Below are 19082 nucleotides of genomic sequence, written 5' to 3'. Positions count from 1 at the left end.
TGTTAAAAGTTTCTTTCATTAAAAAAATAAAAATATTGGTTCACTATGTTGAAAGACGTGAAATATGTTAAGTGCAAAAGAACTGCTAATTCATTTAAAGTGTAATGGTTTGACAAAATGGTAGAAACTGCTACTTCGAAAAAGTCATATTATGATAGCCTTAATGCAAAAAACTTAATGCAGTGTAGTTGTGGTACAAATGTGGTTTCCTAAAAGAAAAAAAAAGTACAGTGCAAGCTTATCAGCTCCAAAGTAACTTACAAGTATGTGATTGTTTGATACTGTAAGTCATTCAAGTCACTACTAACTTTTTACATATTTGTTTTGTTATAAATGTGTTTAAATCCACTGTGTATAATGTATTTTAGCAATCAATGTGAAATAAAATTGTTACTATTTTTACACAATTACTAATAATTCTGTATACTATATGTAATTAATATGTGTCACAGTACAGTATGATTAATGGGATAACACCTATTTAAATGTGTTATTATTATTATTGTTGTTGTTATTATTATTATTATTATTATTATTATTATTATTATTATTATTATTATTATTATTAACTCATACATATGTGACAGACACAGCTAACACAAAGTACATTAAGGATTCAATGCTCCACATGTCGGTTTTACAGAGTAGAGCAGTTGTTGCGGTTCGGCACATTACACTTTGAGCATTCTGAGTGGCTGCATAGTGCAGTATGTGCCAGGTAACAGTGAGGCAACTGAGGTGATTCAGTGTCACCTGACTTTATGGTATGTAATTCTTAATCTTATTTGCTTGCATAGCAAGCTATTGTCAGAACCTTATTTAGTTATTTTTATTTTATAATCCCTCAATTTTATATATAGTTTATTACCCTCCTTATATATATAATTTTTGCACTGAATGACATTCCACAAAATATGGGCACTGCTGTATTTGTTGTAAATCTATCACCAATTCATTAAAATTGCCAATACATGTTTCCAATTTATAGAAATAGTGCTTAAAAATATTTTTAATTTAGAATGGTGGCAATAGTGACTGTTTTATTGATTTCCATTTAGAAGATACCATTGCATTGTATTGCTTCAATTTTATTACAAAAATAAAACTACTGTATTACAAATATTTACAAAACACTTGTTTAGCCATTATTTATACAGTAGGATTCATTATAAAACATAATAAAACTAGTAAATGACACATGATGAGAAATGGTAAAAAGTAGTAGGAAAAAAGAACAAAGCTGGGGAGATGCAGAGAGTTGGACTAAAGTCAGTAAGACACCTTGATTTCTATCATGACTTTGTCCTTAATTATACCCACTAAGCTACTTAATTATTTATTTTAGTTTTTAGAAATCAATACCACTACTTTATCACAATCATCTGGATTAGGACTAAAAAAAACAAATGCAGAGAGATTTAAAATTCAGAAATGTCCATTTGGTTTTAAAAAATCAAAATATTGTTAAATTTCTGTGTTGTCTATTTGAAACATACCTTTTTTTTCTGGTGTTAACTTTGGGAGTCACAAAGTATAGGAATGAAATAAGTCTTGTTGAATTATTTATAAGTATTGAAGTGCAATTCTGACAATTAAACTGAATCTTCTGAGGTTATCAGGTGTTTTTGTATTGATTTGCTGATACTTGCCCGGATTGTATCACCTACAAAAAGGCTACAATATTACACATTGAACTTCTGTAGTATCTTATTTACAATGGTTGGTGAAAAACATCACACTCATGATAATTATCTGTTACGATTTGCATCTCATTTTTCAAAAACGTAAAAAAAATAGCAATTTCAAATATATTGATAAATTGTCACTTAAATATAAAAAAGAATAAGATTTTAAAAATAAATTCCATATTTCTTCATTCATTCCATTTCCAGGTATAGTTAGTGATTTGTTTTATAAATAGAAAGACTTCTGTATTATTAAAGTAAAAAATTGAAAACTTTTCTTTCTTTTTTTCAAATATTCATAAATGTAAATTGTTTTTTTTTTACTTAATTAGAAAACAGCAGCTTCAGATGATTGATTTTAACTCTGTTTTATGGCATTGGCACAACTAGCATTCAATTGCAACCAACATTTTAAAGTTCTTATCATAAGCATTTATATTGGATGTGCAAGGTTCGTACATCTTGTTGCATTATGGGGTGCCCACAAATGTGAGATCATTACTCCATTCTTTTTAACAAGTACCACACACTCTTCTTGACTGCTGAATTTACAGTTGACTTGGACTTGTAAAATGTAATATTGGAATAAGCATAATGTTATAAACTCTGAAACTGGTTTGAGTGGGGAAAAGCATCTAAATGTACTGGTAGGTAAAGCGCAAATAAAGGTTAATACCACAATGAAATTTAGAAAGAAAGGGTCCAACCTTTAAATTACCTGTTTCAGACCAATGGACTCGTCAACCATTTTAGGGAACATATCAGAGCACTGAGTGAGTCACCATTTCCATGATAGCATTATCAGGTAAGCCATTTTCAGAAAATGTAAGATTTGTTTGACACATTTGTAGTGTGCTCTCTGAAGGCACCAGTTCTGTAGGGGACAGATCTTATCGAGAGGGTTATCAGAATACAAAAGGTATATATTCAGTCAGTTACAAAGTGTTACACATATCAAGAGGACATACGTTCAGTATATCATTCCTTAAGACCGTTTCATAAATGAACTTGGTTATAACTTCTACATTAGATACTCAAAACAAGTACATAACTCTTAGGAATTAAATTGATATCAACTGGTTGGGATAACAATTGAATTCTCCAGCTGTAATGCATTGAAGTTGAATACTCATCCAATCTCTGGGGATTCAGATCTCCTGCGGGCACAAAGAAACAGTTGCAGACTTGTTGCTGTCCAATCCGTGCTCTCTGGCTAGGTGCCAGGCTGTGCTGTGCGGTTTGCGACGGTGCGCTGCAGATGCTCACTGACCAGCTAGTTAGTGTTGGCTTTAACTAGCAAAGTTTGCGCACAGGAGAAAAGATGACTGTGGGTCCCAGCAAGTCAGGAAGAGGACCGGTTCGTTCCTGATGAAGAGCTAGTTCTGAATAGTGATTCAGCTGTCCACAGTTCTGACCTGTTCACGAGGCCTGCTGCTGGTGCTAACCTCGGGTGGATCCTCTGGTTACTCTCTGGCAACCTCTGCTCTAGACTCTTAGAACAAAGGAAAGTTCTGGCACTCGGACACACTGGCCGTTCCGTGGTTGTCCGGGCTGAGTCTCAGGATGGTCAGGAGGCGCGCTGCGAGAATGTCCTGCCCTTGGGAGCCTTCTGCTCCTGGGCCGTCCTGCCCTGGAATTCTCCTTTGAATTCCCTTTAGAAAAGTCCACAGAATTCTACACTACAATAGTCTTGGAGCTCTGTGTTGCCTGTTTTTACCTGGAGGAACTTCAGCTCATTGATTGGCTGAAAGTTCCATGGGCATCAGAGTCCCACGTGGGTTACTCGGCCCTACCAGTCCCTGATTGGTTGATCAAGGTGAGATATGAGTCACTTACTCCTGACACAGGAATGCAGTCCAGATGTCCATCTGGCCCTCCCTAGACAGATAGGCGCCAATGGATGACCATTGATCATGATAGCCAGGCGTAGCTAAGTGCATCCCCCTTTGTGAGCTGTCCCTTATCAAAGGAAACCTTAAATCAGCCTGCATGAATAGTTTCTCTGTGGCTGCACCACAGAGATGAACAGAGATGGGGCCTCATTTGGGAAAGCTCAGAACACTTAATTCTTTCTTATTAATAAGCCTCACCGCTACACATTGCTCTATGAGCTGTAGAACTCACGTAAAACAGACATCCACCAAACTGGAGTAAAATTTACTTTTAAATTAGTCATTTTTTTCTTTTCTAGGAGGACGTTTCAATAAATAAGATAAGATGCATGAAAAAATGTTACCCTGGTAGGCTTGGATAAGCAGAGAACTCTAAAATGATTGATTCAAGTACCAGTTTAATGATTGTGCAAATGTGCCAAATACTGAGGTGTAAAACTTAATTACATCTCTTTGTTGAAAAGGCACAATGCCGAGGGAGAAAAGGCCAATGTGCCAGTTGTACTTTTAAGAAATTAAGACTCTTTCTGTAATATTTAAACCAAATAAATAATATGTATATAGTATTTTGATGTTTATTAATTATCTGTATCACATTATTTATATGTAATTATGAAAATAATATTATTGTATTATAAGAAATTATTTTATTTGTAATACCACTTTGAAATGTAATGGAAAAATTAAATATAATATAGATAGATACTTTATTGATCCCGTGAGGGAAATTGCAGTGGAACAGCAGCTTTACACAGACAACACAGCCACAGTGTAACGAATGATACAATAATAATAATAGTACAATACATACAATACAATCAGTACAGTGACGGGTGCACTAAAAGAGTTACTCAAAGTCCGGACACACAAAGAAAAAACTAGAACAGAACAGTACCCAGAAAAATTGTAACACACATGTGAATATAAATATAGATGTAAATATAGATATAGATATAAATATAAATGTATTGCACGGGTCCCTGGCATATATTGCACAATAAATGGTTGTAAACGGGAAAAAGAAAGAGAACAGATGTAGCAGAAGATGTGTAGATGCGTTCAGTCCAGAAACAGGTCACTGTCAATGTTGCCTCTGCCCAGACGCAAGGTGGATGCGTTGTACAGTCTTATGACAGAAGGCAAGAATGACCTCCTGTAGCGCTCCCTGTCGCACCGTGGATGAATCAGTCTACTGCTGAACGTGCTCTTCATTTCTACAAGCCTGTCATAGAAGGGATGGGAGATGTTGTCCATGATGGCCTCTAGTTTGGACACCATTCTCCTCTCAGCCACTACCTCCATGGGGTCCAGGTCAGACCCAATGACAGAGCTTGCTATCCTGATGATCTTGTTCAGCCTTTTAGAATCCACTGCTCTAATCCCAGGGCCCCAGCATACCACTGCGTAGAAAATGGCGCTCGCTACCACCGACTGATAGAACATATGTAGCATCTTACTACATACATTGAAGGACCTGAGCCTCCTCAAGAAGTAAAGAAGCTAGAAGCTAGCTAAGACAGCTGTATAGATTACATTTAATTTTAAAATGTTATTTTCATTTCGAAATGAATAAAGTATATATTTTAATTACAATGTTAAATATACTTGTTCTCTTAAAATAAAATCTAATTAACATGTATGCTATATTAATATTTTAATTAATTTTATATATCACAGTGTGTTAAATATTCCCTTTACATTCACAGTTTCTTAAGCCCAAAGCACCTACAAATGCAGCCATTTAAAATGCATAGTAAATCACCTTAACACGGGATTGGGGCTGCAGGTTGCCGCAGCACGTGATTTGCTGGCCAAAGATGATCGACAGGTGACATTTGTGGTGCATTAGTTGTTCGTTAAACAATTGCTTCATTTAATCTCTCTAGTGTGCATGTTTAATTAATGATATGAATAATAAAAGAAAAACATGAATGAGCAAATGTGAATACTGTCAACAGTGGGTGTAAAAAAAACAGTTCAACCAGTTTAATTCAATTTAATTCAAAATACTTTATTCATCCCAGTGAGGCAATTTAAGACAAGCCTTTACAACATGACAAAATCTTAAAAATCGTATATAAACCTGAAAAAGGCACATCATGTTCTCAAGCTACAGTATAATAAACTATATTTATGTATATATCCAACTGAGCAATCTTGCTTTGATAAAATATATCTACTTTTTAATTAATTCAATATTTAACATACTATAATACACAGTTTAATAGACTAAACAGTATACAACTTAAATTCTGTAATTGGAAAAAGATTGCCCCTCAACATTGACCAAGATTCAAAACCAGGCATTTTCTAGTGACAGCCCAAATGCTCCACAACCCACGTTAAGCTTTCACTGATCTGCCTGGTGGTTTTACAAAGTAGTACAGTCCCACAACGGAGTATTTTATAAAAGATGTGGTAACCCGCAGCACCCGAACTGCAAAGTACTGCATTATCCTCTGCACATTCTGAATGGCTGGATCTGTACTAGATACTGAGGACTTCAGATCAGATATTATACTAAGGAAGAGGGACAGTCGCTTGCCCCGGAGTGACTAAAAAGCAATTTAGAGGCATTAACTATCTAGTTGTTATAAAGAGTACAGTGTTGCAGAGATGAGCACATAGAAAAGAGACACAACCTTTCAGCTTCTTCACACCTAAAGAAGGCTTCACAGCTAAAACATTGTGTCTCTTTTCATCTCCTTTCAGCTTGGAATAACTGGACTTTTACTTGTTCTTTGCAGCCTATGCATGCTGACACAGCAACCTACTTGAACTTAATTGAAATAAAAATGTACACTTGAAAAGCAGTGTTGAAATGTTTACTACAGACAATACGGTTCACATTTTGACTGAACTTGCAAACTATGAAAGGGGTTACAAATTTCCACGGTATACCAAATTCTATACAAAAATGGCAATTCTAGTGGTTTTTGGAGACAAATGTTTTGTACTGTACACAAAAAAGTGGTATTCTAATGTTGCTGCACTTTTTCCAACTGGATTCAACTTGATCTTGCCCCGTGAAACCAAAAATCCAGGCATAATTTATAAAATTATGTGGCTGAACAATCTCACTTGGTGAAAATGTTTCCTGGTGCTCATTAAATCTTTACATCTTCAGTAATCAAAACACAACACCCACTGGGAACATCGTGATCTCATATGCAGGAAAGAAGTACAGTAGGATTAACAACTTCTGTTTTAAAAGATTTAAGATTGTTTGTTAGGAAGAAGTTACTTTCTAAAAGTAAACAAACAATAGTCTTTCTCTTACAGTACAATATGGCCTATACTATTTTGACATTTTTATTATATATATATTACATTAAATATTACAATTATAAATTAATAACATGGGTTACCAATTGTGAATGCTGTCAATGGCTGGAATAATAACCAATTCTACTGGTTTACAACAACACTTGGACTGAAATAACATTTGCAAGGTTTGTAATTGTGTATATTTTCATTAAAGCCACTATGTCTAATACATTTTTATAATTATAATCTAGAATAAAAAATTATATTTAAAGACAGTAAATTACAAAAATATAAGATTAGTGATGTTATCAAAACATTATGTTTGATCATCCTCCTCCCCCTTCTTCCCTCCATGTGGGTTGATAAGGCTGGGACCCCCTGCAGAACTGTGAGGAGAGATGGAAGGAAAGTGGAAAGTGGAGGAAAGGTGTAACAGATGAAAGTATGAGTTATGCTTTACCTGACCATGTTTGTAAACTTGGATATACAATAGCAAATTTACACAGTTTAATCCTGAAGAATTGTATTATGCTAAAATATATCAGAATAGGGTACAGTATGTAAATACTAATGCAATACTAATTACAGTTAGTCAAGAAACAAACGAGTTTGCAGCTTCAGGTTTGAATTTGAACATGTATCATACTATAGTGGTTTTTATTTCCATTGAATAAATGAGATCCATTCGGAGATCCTTCAGATGAATAAATGAACACATTATCATTTTGTTTTTATGCACAGGCTACATTTGTGTCTGCTTATGCACCTTCACAGGCTACAGTTGTTATACTTCATCTTAGTTACAGATACAGTATGTTGAACAGTGACTGACTGTTAGAGCGGAAAAAACTAGTAGAACCCTAGATGGGTATTAAAAGAGAAATCTGGAGGCAAACAAGTCCAATGAAGAGGTAGGCAAAATCGTAGTTAAACAGGCTAGTTAGGTCAGAGTCCTCGAAAGTAACAAAAGGCTTTCCAGTGAGGTAGAGTTGGCAGGAGGCAAGAGCTCAGGTAGAGGAATACTTGTCTAATACCAAGTGTGGAATGTTGTGTGGAGAAGGTTTAAATAGTAAAGGAAGGGGTGTGGTGAAGTAATAGTTTAATTGGTGCCGGCTGGTGTGGTGAAGTAATAGGTTAATTGGCGCTGGGTGGATCTCTAACACTGACAAAGACATGCACTGCATATTCCTTACAACAGGGTTAGTAAATAATTACAAAAAGCACCAACTTATGTCCAATATTTACATTAGCATCTCAATTTAAATAAATCTCAGTCACACTATATCCCTTTATTATTTGGCATCTAATTGCTTTAGAATAGTGGTTCTCAAACTATAGTATGCGTACCAGTTGTACAGACGTTGCTTGAGCGATGACAACCCGACACAGCGGTGTAGTTGCACGAATTAGGGAGGTTTCTCCAGATATGAACTGTAGCATCCACCGCCAGGCCTTTGCCATTAAAATAAACGACTGACGATTTAAAACCTGTTAGACTCTGTTGTGAATTGTATTAAGGCTCAACCAATGAATTCACATCTGGTTTGCTGGACTAAACAGGATCACTACCCTCACTGAAATGGTGCTTTTTTATTGTTTATTTTTAATTATTGTTGTTCCTTTTGTCATTCTGTAAAGCGCTTTGAGAAGCCACCTTTACAGGAACTATATCAAATAATGTTTATTTTTATAATATTTATTATATGTGTATGTGAGTGTGTGCATGCACACGTGCTCATGTTGGTCATTGAGATTTTCTGGGGTTCCCATGAGAAGATGACTTGTAGGTGGTACTTGGATGCTTTGGTTTGATCAGAGGAGGTACTTGGTCTAAAAAGTTTGAGAACTACTGCTTTAGAAAATTAATCAGATGTCAGTGGGGGTATCCAGTGCATCTGCTTGTTCTTTTGTTACTTTTGGAAGGTCTGTATAATTCAGAAAACATAAATCAATATGTGTTTGAGTCAGTTCATGGTCTGATGTGTATAACTTGCTATAGAATATACAAAAAGTGTCTTGCAATGTTTGCATTGTTTTCCTTGCTGACTTCCTTATGACAGCAATAATTGGTTTTTCTGTATTACATTTTAACTTGTGCAAAATAGTTTTCTGATTTATTATTGTGTTCAAAATTATCATATCTGAGCCTCTGTATAAGAAATTCAGCTTTTTAATAAATAAAGTTTATATTCCCCTATTCATTCAGTTCTTTTTGATTTTTTCTTCCAAATTGTTTTCGAGTTCTTGTTCCTTTTTTTCTTATAAGATGAGTATATTATTTTGCCCCTCAATACTACTTTGCCAGTTTCCCAAAGTAAAATAGATGTAATTTCTAGCTAAATAATTTATTCTATGAAGGATGCCCAATCTATTTTGAAAAATGTATTGAAGTCTTCATCTTTTAGTAGCGATATACTGTATTAAAGTGCCATTGAGTAGTGGGTTATTTAGATTGTTTATTATTTAAATTGAAGGAAACAAGGTCAAGATCACATATTGTAATTGGGTAAATTTTGATATCTGAAATGTCAGATATAATTGAACTACTAGTGAGAAAAAAAATCAATATGGGAAAATGACTGATGAAGGTGTGAAAAGTAAGAATATTCCCTTGATGATGTGTTCAATTGTCAACTACTGTATCTCCAAGACCAATGTCATTTATGTATTGTTTTAATGTTTCAGTGGAGTGCCAATTTCCTGAGTTATCTTTTGATATTATTTGATCTGTCCAGTGCTGAGTTAAAGTCATCTTGTATTATGATTATTGAATTTGCAAACTAAATAAATTTTGAAAAAATCTATGGAAAAAAGAAAGGTCCTCATTATTCAGACTTATTGTTAACTTATTGTTATTAATGGAGGCACTAATTATAATATAAGGTAAGTAATGGTAGTTTCATAGATTCATGTTATTCTTTTATTAAAATGGAGAATTGTGAGGACTGTGATATTTGATGCTCTGATTTTGCTAAATGACCTTATTGTATTAAACATGTCAGCCAGTAATTTAATTGATTGATAACATGAATCCTTTTTTCCTATGAACCAATACCACAGATATTCCAGGTTACAAATTTAAAGGATAGCATTGTAACTTTGTTAAGTATTTTTTTAAATACCTGTTATGTGTGAATGTGTGTATGTGTGTGCATGGGATTGTGAGTGTATTACAGTTTTTTACAACTGCTAAAACAAATGTTCTGAAATTATATCCCATTTTTTCAAAACCTTAAACACAAATCCAAAAACTCAAACCAAATTCACCAAAATGCATCTCTGTCTGTCAAAAGCAAACAATTGACTCAAAAGCATGTTAACGTTCCTCATAATGAAACTTTACCTCCAAAACACACACAAATCCATTGAATGCATAGGCACTACTGACTCTGAACTAGACACTAGTACAATCAATTGAAAACACTGTTATGAAAGATGCTAATGAATTGGTAATACCTGCACAAAGAAAAGAAGTATAAATATGTATGTTGGTGAAGTCCATGTAAAAACTGTGAGTGCAGAAGAAACAACACAGTACAAAAAAATACATCCAAATTGTTAACCTTTATTTATGGAGACACAAATGAGGTTTTGGGAACAAAGTAAAAATCAAACATAGAAGTTCTATAGAAAGAATACATCCATTAGACAGAAAGAAAAAAAATGTGGATTTATTCTGCCTCAGCATTCCGTCTCTGGGCTGGGCCAGGCCAAAGGACTTCATCTACAATACACGCAATATCTTCCCTGGCCACACAGTGTAGGAAATACCACCTACTGTGGCAAATCCACCTGTTACGACCTCAAGTGTCTAGGGGTAAAGGGGTGTAACACTTAGGATAATTCTCTTGGAAGCAGGTGGGTTTTGGTGAGGGATTAGGAACGGTGATAAGGGTAAGGAACTAGAGTGGTGCCAAAGAAAAGAAAATAACAAACAAAATGGAGCTGGCTAGGAAAGTGAGGGAAAGCTAACCTGACTGCAAAAGAAAACCCGAAACACATGGTCTTCGGTGTCTTCAACACCCTAACTAACCTCCACTGACTACCCAAAACCATACAAGACAAATGACACTCACCCATACTAAACTAGTATTACAAATACAAAGTCAACTAAGTGTGTAAAGTGTACCCAACAACCTAAACTAACCTTATATACAAAAGTTCACACAAAAACACAAGTGAACCAGGAATAAAAATAAGGGAAAACAAGAGTAATGAACAGGAACAGGGTACAAAAGAACACAAAGGTTGAACATGTAGCACGTTAGGGCAAGGTAATGGCAAAACAAGGATAAACACACAAACAAACGAAAGTACAAATAAACTAACTAAAAACCAACAAAACGACAAAGCCGAAGCTATACGAAAATACACACACACAAAGCAAAACTAAACAAACCAACGAAGCCGAAGCAATAACGAAAAGCAAAGCAAAGCGATAACCAAAACCAAACGGGACAGAAGTCAAACGAAAGGCCTCTCCTTGCTGAAAATCTCCATGTTATATGCTGAATAAGATGTGTTCTGATTGGCTGAGAGCTAATTGATGATGACGTCTGAAAGTGTGGTGTAATGGTGGGCCAATGGGGAAGGGAGAAGAATCAAGGGTCAGCAGTATGGACATAACAGAAAAAAAAATTACACACAGAACACACACTGGGATTTTTCCATTCATATGGATGTCTGTCATATACCTTCCATCACCATGCCGAGAAAAATTCTTCAACAGAGCTGAGAAATGGGGAATAAGGTGGAAGGAAGGCATTTAAGAATTGTGGATTGTCGTTGAACCATTCACAGACCTGAATACTGTGATGAAAACTGACATGGTCACAAATGAAAGAAGGATGTTCTGGTTGCTCCTGCTCTCTATGGTCTTGTTCAATCAGATCCCAAAGATCACTAAGAAATGTCATTAGATGTGCTGTGTTATATGGTCCTAGGGTGGCATGGCAGTGGAGGACTCCTTAATGGCTGAGTGCTGCACAGAGGGTGACATTGCCCCCACGCATGCCAGGGACATCCACAATGTCACTGTGGTCAATGATGTTCTGTCCTCTCCTCCTTCTCTATGTAAGGCTAAGGCCTGCCTCATCAACAAAGATAAATTCCTGTGGAGTGTCCATAGACTCCAGCTCAAAAATTCTCTGGAACAGAGATGTGATAACAGTAATAAAAGTCATTTTAATTGGTATACTATAATCAATACAGTATTTTACACTATAATTCAGTGAAACCTATCAGGTAGGCCACAATGAACAGTATACAGTACTGTAATGTTACTGACACACTTAACTGTAGACAACCCAGGTGTTTTAAAAAGGTCTTACTTTTCCATATTGAACACACACGTCTTATACGCTGTCAGTGGTCCGTTGGAATGGTACACGATAAACTTGCTTCATGTGCATTATGTTGCTCTGAAGAACATGGTGAATGTTATTCAGGCTGACCCTTTCAATTTCTTGTAACATTTTTGTCCTCAATTATTTGAGTCTGTATATCTCTTAACCTCATACAATTGTTGGCACGGACCATGTCTACAATGGCATTCTCCTGATCTTGTGAAAAGATATGTTGTCTACCACCGTTGTCTGGCTTCCTTTCAATTCTGTAAAAATAGAATACATTTGGCTTTTACAAAGTGTTCAAATATTTTCTATTCCCACCTGCATCAATGCAGTGACATACTGAAATATACAAGAGCAAACAAAAGACAGAGATACAGTAATCTGAACTATCTATTTCCTTCTCTGAACATCCTGATTATCGAAGCAACCAAGAAGAGGCTCAAATTTGCCTGTACCCTTTGTCCGTCTTCACTCATTGTCATGCCATGAACAAGAACATGGTTGATGATTGTTGCACGTATCTTATCTGTAATACAGTGGTGTGAAAAAGTGTTTCCCCCTTCCTGATTTCTTATTTTTTGGCATGTTTATCACACTGAAATGTTTCAGATCATCAAACAAATTGAAATATTAGACAAAGATAACACAAGTAAACACAAAATGCAGTTTTTAAATGAAGGTTTTTATTATTAAGGGAAAAAAAAAGACAAACCTACATGGCCCTGTGTGAAAAAGTGATCGCCCCCTAAACCTAATAACTGGTTGGGCCACCCTTAGCAGCAACAACTGCAATCAAGCATTTGCGATAACTGGCAATGAGTCTTTTACAGCGCTCTGGAGGAATTTTGGCCCACTCATCTTTGCAGAATTGTTGTAATTCAGCCACATTGGAGGGTTTTCGAGCCTTAACTGCTTTTTTAAGGTCATGCCACAACATCTCAATCGGATTCAGGTCAGGACTCTGACTAGGCCACTCCAAAGTCTTCATTTTGTTTTTCTTAAGTCATTCAGAGGTGGACTTGCTGGTGTGTTTTGGATCATTGTCCTGCTCCAGAACCCAAGTGCGCTTCAGCTTGAGGTCACGAACAGATGGCTGGACATTCTCCTTCAGGATTTTTTGGTAGACAGCAGAATTCATGTTTCCATTTACCACAGCAAGCCTTCCAGGTCCTGAACCAGCAAAACAGCCCCAGACCATCACACTACCACCACCATAATTTACTGCTGGTATGATGTTCCTTTTCTGAAATGCTGTGTTACTTTTACGCCAGATGTAATGGGACACACACCTTCCAAAAAGTTCAACTTTTGTCATGTCAGTCCACAGAGTATTTTCCCAAAAGTCTTGGGGATCATCAAGATGTTTTCTGGCAAAACTGAGATGAGCCTTTATGTTCTTTTTGCTCAGCAGTGGTTTTCGTCTTGGAACTCTGCCATCCAGGCCATTTTTGCCCAGTCTCTTTCTTATGGTGGAGTCATGAACACTGACCTTAACTGAGGCAAGTGAAGCCTGCAGTTCTTTGGATGTTGCTGTGGGTTTTTTTGTGACCTCTTGGATGAGTCATCGCTGCGCTCTTGGGGTAATTTTGGTTGGCCAGCCACTCCTGGGAAGGTTCACCACTGTTCCATGTTTTCGCCATTTGTGGATAATGGCTCTCACTGTGGTTCGCTGGAGTCCCACAGCTTTAGAAATGGCTTTATAACCTTTTCCAGACTGATAAATCTCAATTACTCTGTTTCTCATTTGTTCATCGCAGCATGATGTCTAGCTTTTGAGGATCTTTTGGTCTACTTCACTTTGTCAGGCAGGTCCTAGGTTTGGCTTTTTTTCCCTTAATAATAAAAACCTTCATTTAAAAACTGCATTTTGTGTGTACTTGTGTTATCTTTGTCTAATATTTCAATTTGTTTGATGATCTGAAACATTTCAGTGTGACAAATGTGCAAAAAAATAAGAAATCAGGAAGGGGGAAAACACTTTTTCACACCATTGTACATTGTCTTGCTCCTCTTCTTCTTTCTTGAGCTCCTCTCACCTGCACTCTTCCTCTTACTCTGGTCCTTGCTTGATTGTTGTTTTCCATTTCACCAAACATACCAAAGAGCTCACCTGAGGCCCTTTTTATGTATGTGTTCAAACTGCATTACCTCATTGGTTGATTGCAACTTTAAAACTATTTGTGTGTTATGGTCGCCTGGGGGGCAATGTTGGAGCCTATGCAGGAATTCCTCTAAGCACAGCTAGAGTGTGGTAGGAGAGGTCGAGGTCGGGGTTCAACAGGCTGGTCCATACACAGCGGAGGTACCGAGGGCGTAGACAAAGGTGTGATCCAAGGACGCGAGCTGGATTCACATCGGTATGGTCAGAAAACTAGTGGAGGTACTGAGGGCACAGACAGAAGCATAGTCCAAGTAGACAGGCAGGGTTCGCACAGGGATATCCACAGGTCCACAAGACAGTAAGCAGTACGCAAGGTCGGAGCAAACAGGGTCGATAGACGGGAGACATAACGAGTTTAAGCAGTGTCACGGAGAACAATCGGAGCTCTGACAGAGGGAAAACCCAATACTGAGTGAGGACAGATGAGCTCGGCAGGTATTAGTAAGCCGCAGGAGATTGCATGAATGATTAGATAATTGAGCCCACAAAGGAATGTGTGGTGCGGTGATTCCTGCGAGGCTGGGATGTAACAGTGTGTACAATTAAGCTGGTTATTGCTTAAAACATGACAACCGTGTGTTATTTGTGTTTCATTGTAGAGACTGGATTTTTTGTGTGGAATAGCAGTGTTTTCTGCATGACAACCTTAATAAGGTTAATTGTGCTTTGTGATTAAACGTGTGCCTAACGTTTTGCCAAAAGAGTTTTTCTTTTGGTAAGTGAAGAAAAGGTTTGGGGAATTCAAAGTATCAGTTTTTGTGTATTAGCAATTGAAAAAAGAACTAATACTTTATCAGTTTTGTCACAATTTACTGTTTTAACATTGCAAATCAATAACTGATGTTGCGAAGTTCAGTATAGCACCGCGGCTTCTATACAGGAATACCGGGTGTGCTGATAACTGCGTAAAGAAATCCCCCTGTTTTCTAGCGTTTAGTGTATCGTGTGCTGATTGGAAATCCATCTGCTCCGGTGTTTAGATTCCATACTGTATTTTGGTTAAAGAAAAAAGTAATACTCTTAAAGTTTCTCTGACGTAATGACAATGGCCGCTAAAATGTCTGAAGTGGAGTCGCTTATAAGTACTATTTCTAGCGACGACAATCCTGGTTACTGGAGCGGTATCGAAAAGTTGAACTTTAATGATATTGAGAAGCTGCAAGTAGGTTTAGTAGCTAAGGTAGCGAACCAGCTTAACACAGGAGGGTCTGTGAACGCAGTTCAGGTCCTATCTAGTTTCGCCTTAAATCTAGCTAAACAGCTGGAACTGTCTTTGTCCGAGCTGACAAAGTTTCAAAAGCTTCAGGGAAAGCTAGAAAGATATAAGGCGGAGCGAGTTGAGTTGTTGGATATAATCAGAGAAAAGAGACTGAAAAAAGAGGAAGGTGAAGACAGACTCAGGGAAGTTTTAGGTAAATTAAATGACCTGTCTGCTAGAGAAACTGCGGCTGAGGTAGCTAGGAGAGACCTGGAAGCAAGCTTGAAAGAAAAAGAAAAAGAAATTGAGAGTTTAAACGAGCTCAGCCAGGAAAGGCAAAAGGAGTTAGATGCTGCCGTACTGGAAGCAAAACAGGCTAGATCCCACTTGCATGCCAGCCCACCTAGCAGCCCGGAGGAGGTTTCTCCCGGCCAGGGTCTGTGGTCGGATCGGCATGGGGGAGATCGCCAAGTCCTGCGCGAGACGCAAGGGCAATTCAATTCAGGCATAGACTCCCTGCTCCTGATCACGGCCGTCTCCCCGCCCACGGAGAAACTGTAAAAATTAACCTCCACTCCCTGAGGCAGTTAGCCAATGATGTAGAAAGGTTTGACCCGTCAGTGTCAGGGAATAATGTGGAAACCTACATCGATGAGTTGAGATATACTTTGCAGTTTATGCCCGAAGCGTCCGAACAGGAAAAGGCTATGTTAGTAAGGAAAACTACCAGCCGAGCGGTCCACGAGTGGATGTCTAGACAAGGACCGGAGGTCTGTAATAGCTTTGAGGAGCTGTGTCAGGCAATGATCGGAGAATTTTCGGCTTTTATTGATCCCATCTCTGTCGTGGCCGCTGCGAACCATATTAAGCACGAAAAAGCTGAAGCCCCTCGCGACTATTATGAGAGGCTTAGGCGCACTTATTTTGCAGGGTGGAATGAAGAGGGTTGCGAAGAGAACGTGAATTTCAAAGGTTTATTCATTGCTAATCTGCATCCATCAGTCAGGAAAATGATTGTGATGCACACTGATGCAAAAGCGATGAAAATGGCTGACATTAGAAGGTTGGCTCAAAAAGCCTGGGGAGCTGAAGTCTCTGCTTCCTCAGAGCTAAAACCTGCTAAAACGGCGGTGTTCGCCACTAAAGCCAGCAGGGTTGACAACTCGCCTCAGCTCGAGGGAGCTGAGGTTCCTGAGCCCACTAAGCCCCAGCGCAAAATAGGCAGGCAGGACCGCACTAAGCGTCAGAGCCGCCGTGAGCGCTACGGGGAAGGCAAGGGCTCAGGCAGAGCCTATCATAAGGCTGGACGAAGGGATTCGACTGCAGCCCGCCTGGCCAGGCTTGAACAAGCCCTGCTTGAGAGATCAGGACAGGGTAAACCTTCCGCACCGAATGCCGGAAGCGTGAATGAGCTGAGGGGGACCACGCCCCTCCTCACTGGAGGAGGCGGGGATCCGTCCCAAGCCCCTCCCTCAGTCTATCTGATTGGGTGGGAGGGTTCCTGCCTGGAAGAAGGCTGTGACTCTGAGCTGGGCGCTGACCCCGCCCCTGAAGTCAAAGAAAAGGCAGGCTTCCAACAATTCTTAGGGAATCTCAGCCAGAAAGGCAAAGCAAGGCGTATTTATATCAAGGTTTCTCTTGAAAACGTCTTAGATAGAGAAGCACTGATTGACACTGGGGCTGAAAATAGTTTGATGTCAGTCGATCAGCGAGCTCAAACGAGTAGCGAAAGGAAAAGGCATCAAACTTAAGGTAGAACCGTGTAAGATAGATATTTCCAGCTATACCCAGGATCATGCCAGGATCACACACCGAGTGTGAGTGGCACTTCGGTTCGGGCCAATGAACGTGGTGCATCCTGTTTACATCTCTAGGTTTAAAACAGAGCCACTACTCATTGGCCAAGACCTGCTTGACAGGCTGGAGCCTCTGTTGGACTGCCAGCATGGAAAATTGTGGGCTCAGGTCAAAAACCCTAAGCCTGTCGCACAGCAAAAAGGGGGGTTCAGTGGTTATGCTGTGCTCACACAGTGCCCACTGAACACTATAGCTGAGTTCAAGGTTCTTCCTGGTTCCTCTGGACGAGAAATAAATGTATTTTCTTGCTTTCCAAAACTACAGGGAAGTCCTGCCCAGGCCAGCACTCCCACGGTCTCCCAACTACAGGAGCAGTGCTCCGAGCAGCTGCTTGACCCGCTAGGTAAAGCACACCCCTTTTTCATCCCTGAAGAAGAGTGGATCTCCCTGTCCGGTAATGAATGGGAGTCCTTTCTGTGCATCCTGGCACCTCAGGGGGACCAGGACTACCACCCCATGGTGGTGGGAGGGGTCCAGGTGGCAGAAGTGCAGGCTGATGATGTAATTCTTAGTCTCAGCTCTGAGAAGTCCATAATCAGTAAAGGTCTGTTTGAGGACCTGTCGCGAAGCCGTCAGGTGACCCTGGTGACGCAGTCACAGGTTCTGTGGTGGGCACCCCCACCTCATAGGTCCATTTGGAGCAAAGGAAGCTGTGTAGCTTCCATCTCCATCGGAAAAAGGAAGTTTGCTCACTACTTCCAGGTAGCACCTCAGCTGACCCATTCGGTCTGTATTGGTGCAGACCTGTTGGTTCGACTGGGCGCCCAGCTGGACACAGTAAACAGTGTGCTGTGGACACGGGTGAACCCAGATGCCCACTCTCTAAGCGGCGACCCCGAGAACATTCGGTCAGGTCAGACGATTCCTCAGGCCTGCCAGGTAGTAAACGAATCAGACCTGATCGTTCCTGCGTCAACAGCAGGGTTTCCGGTACGCCTTGTCCTAAAGAAGGGACAGAGAATGGACGCTGAGATGGTTTTCTTCCAACCATCAGCTCAGTTTATCAGACTGAACCTAGCAGTCTGTGGTACCCCCAGACTGGAACGGAATGGCCGAGCCACCTGCCTGTTGGTGCAGAACATAGCAAAACAAGATGTCAAAATCCCTGCTCGCACTGACATGGGACTGGTAATTGACAATGGTTTCTATGATTTCGAACTGGCCATCCCAGTACTGGGGAAGCTCCCTGGTCCCTTGGCCAGGGAGGGGGGAACCGAGCAGGTGTACTACACCTACCCCCGGCGGATGATTGCAATTATGCCAATAGAGGGATTCTGCAACCAGGAGGTGTGCAGGCTGGACCTTAGTGATAAGGATGAGATGGTTGTGTACACAGTACACGCAGGTGTTCTGACGGACCACTCAGCCGAGAGTGCGACCCAGGATACCGCCATGCCGTCAAAAGCGGGGTTCCTAGAGCAGGTACAGGAACAGGTTGGTAAGGCAGATGCCCTGGAAACGGAAAGCCAGCGTCAGCAGCTGCGTCAGATCTTCCAGGATTTCCAGGAAGTGTTTGCACGGGACGCCTATGACTGCGGGGTGACGGATTTGCACACAGTGCCCCTGGCGCCCACCCAACCTATGTCAGGCAGTATCGCATTCCCCTCACGGCATACGAGTCCATAAAGCAGACGTTGGATGCTCTACTAGAGCGTCAGATCATAAGGGAGT

At 39.5% G+C, this 19082-nt stretch overlaps 1 pseudogene; it reads right to left on the bottom strand.

The window, feature by feature from the left end:
- Positions 1–11566: 11566 nt before the first annotated feature.
- Positions 11567–12671, bottom strand: LOC148677890 (uncharacterized; annotated as a pseudogene).
- Between the last annotated feature and the right edge of the window lie 6411 nt (positions 12672–19082).

The sequence above is a fragment of the Lepisosteus platostomus genome, chromosome 1 (assembly GCF_059453375.1).
Source record: "Lepisosteus platostomus isolate fLepPlt1 chromosome 1, fLepPlt1.hap1, whole genome shotgun sequence".
In the NCBI taxonomy this organism is placed as follows: domain Eukaryota; kingdom Metazoa; phylum Chordata; class Actinopteri; order Semionotiformes; family Lepisosteidae; genus Lepisosteus; species Lepisosteus platostomus.
This window is presented reverse-complemented; position numbering and strand designations above follow the sequence as displayed.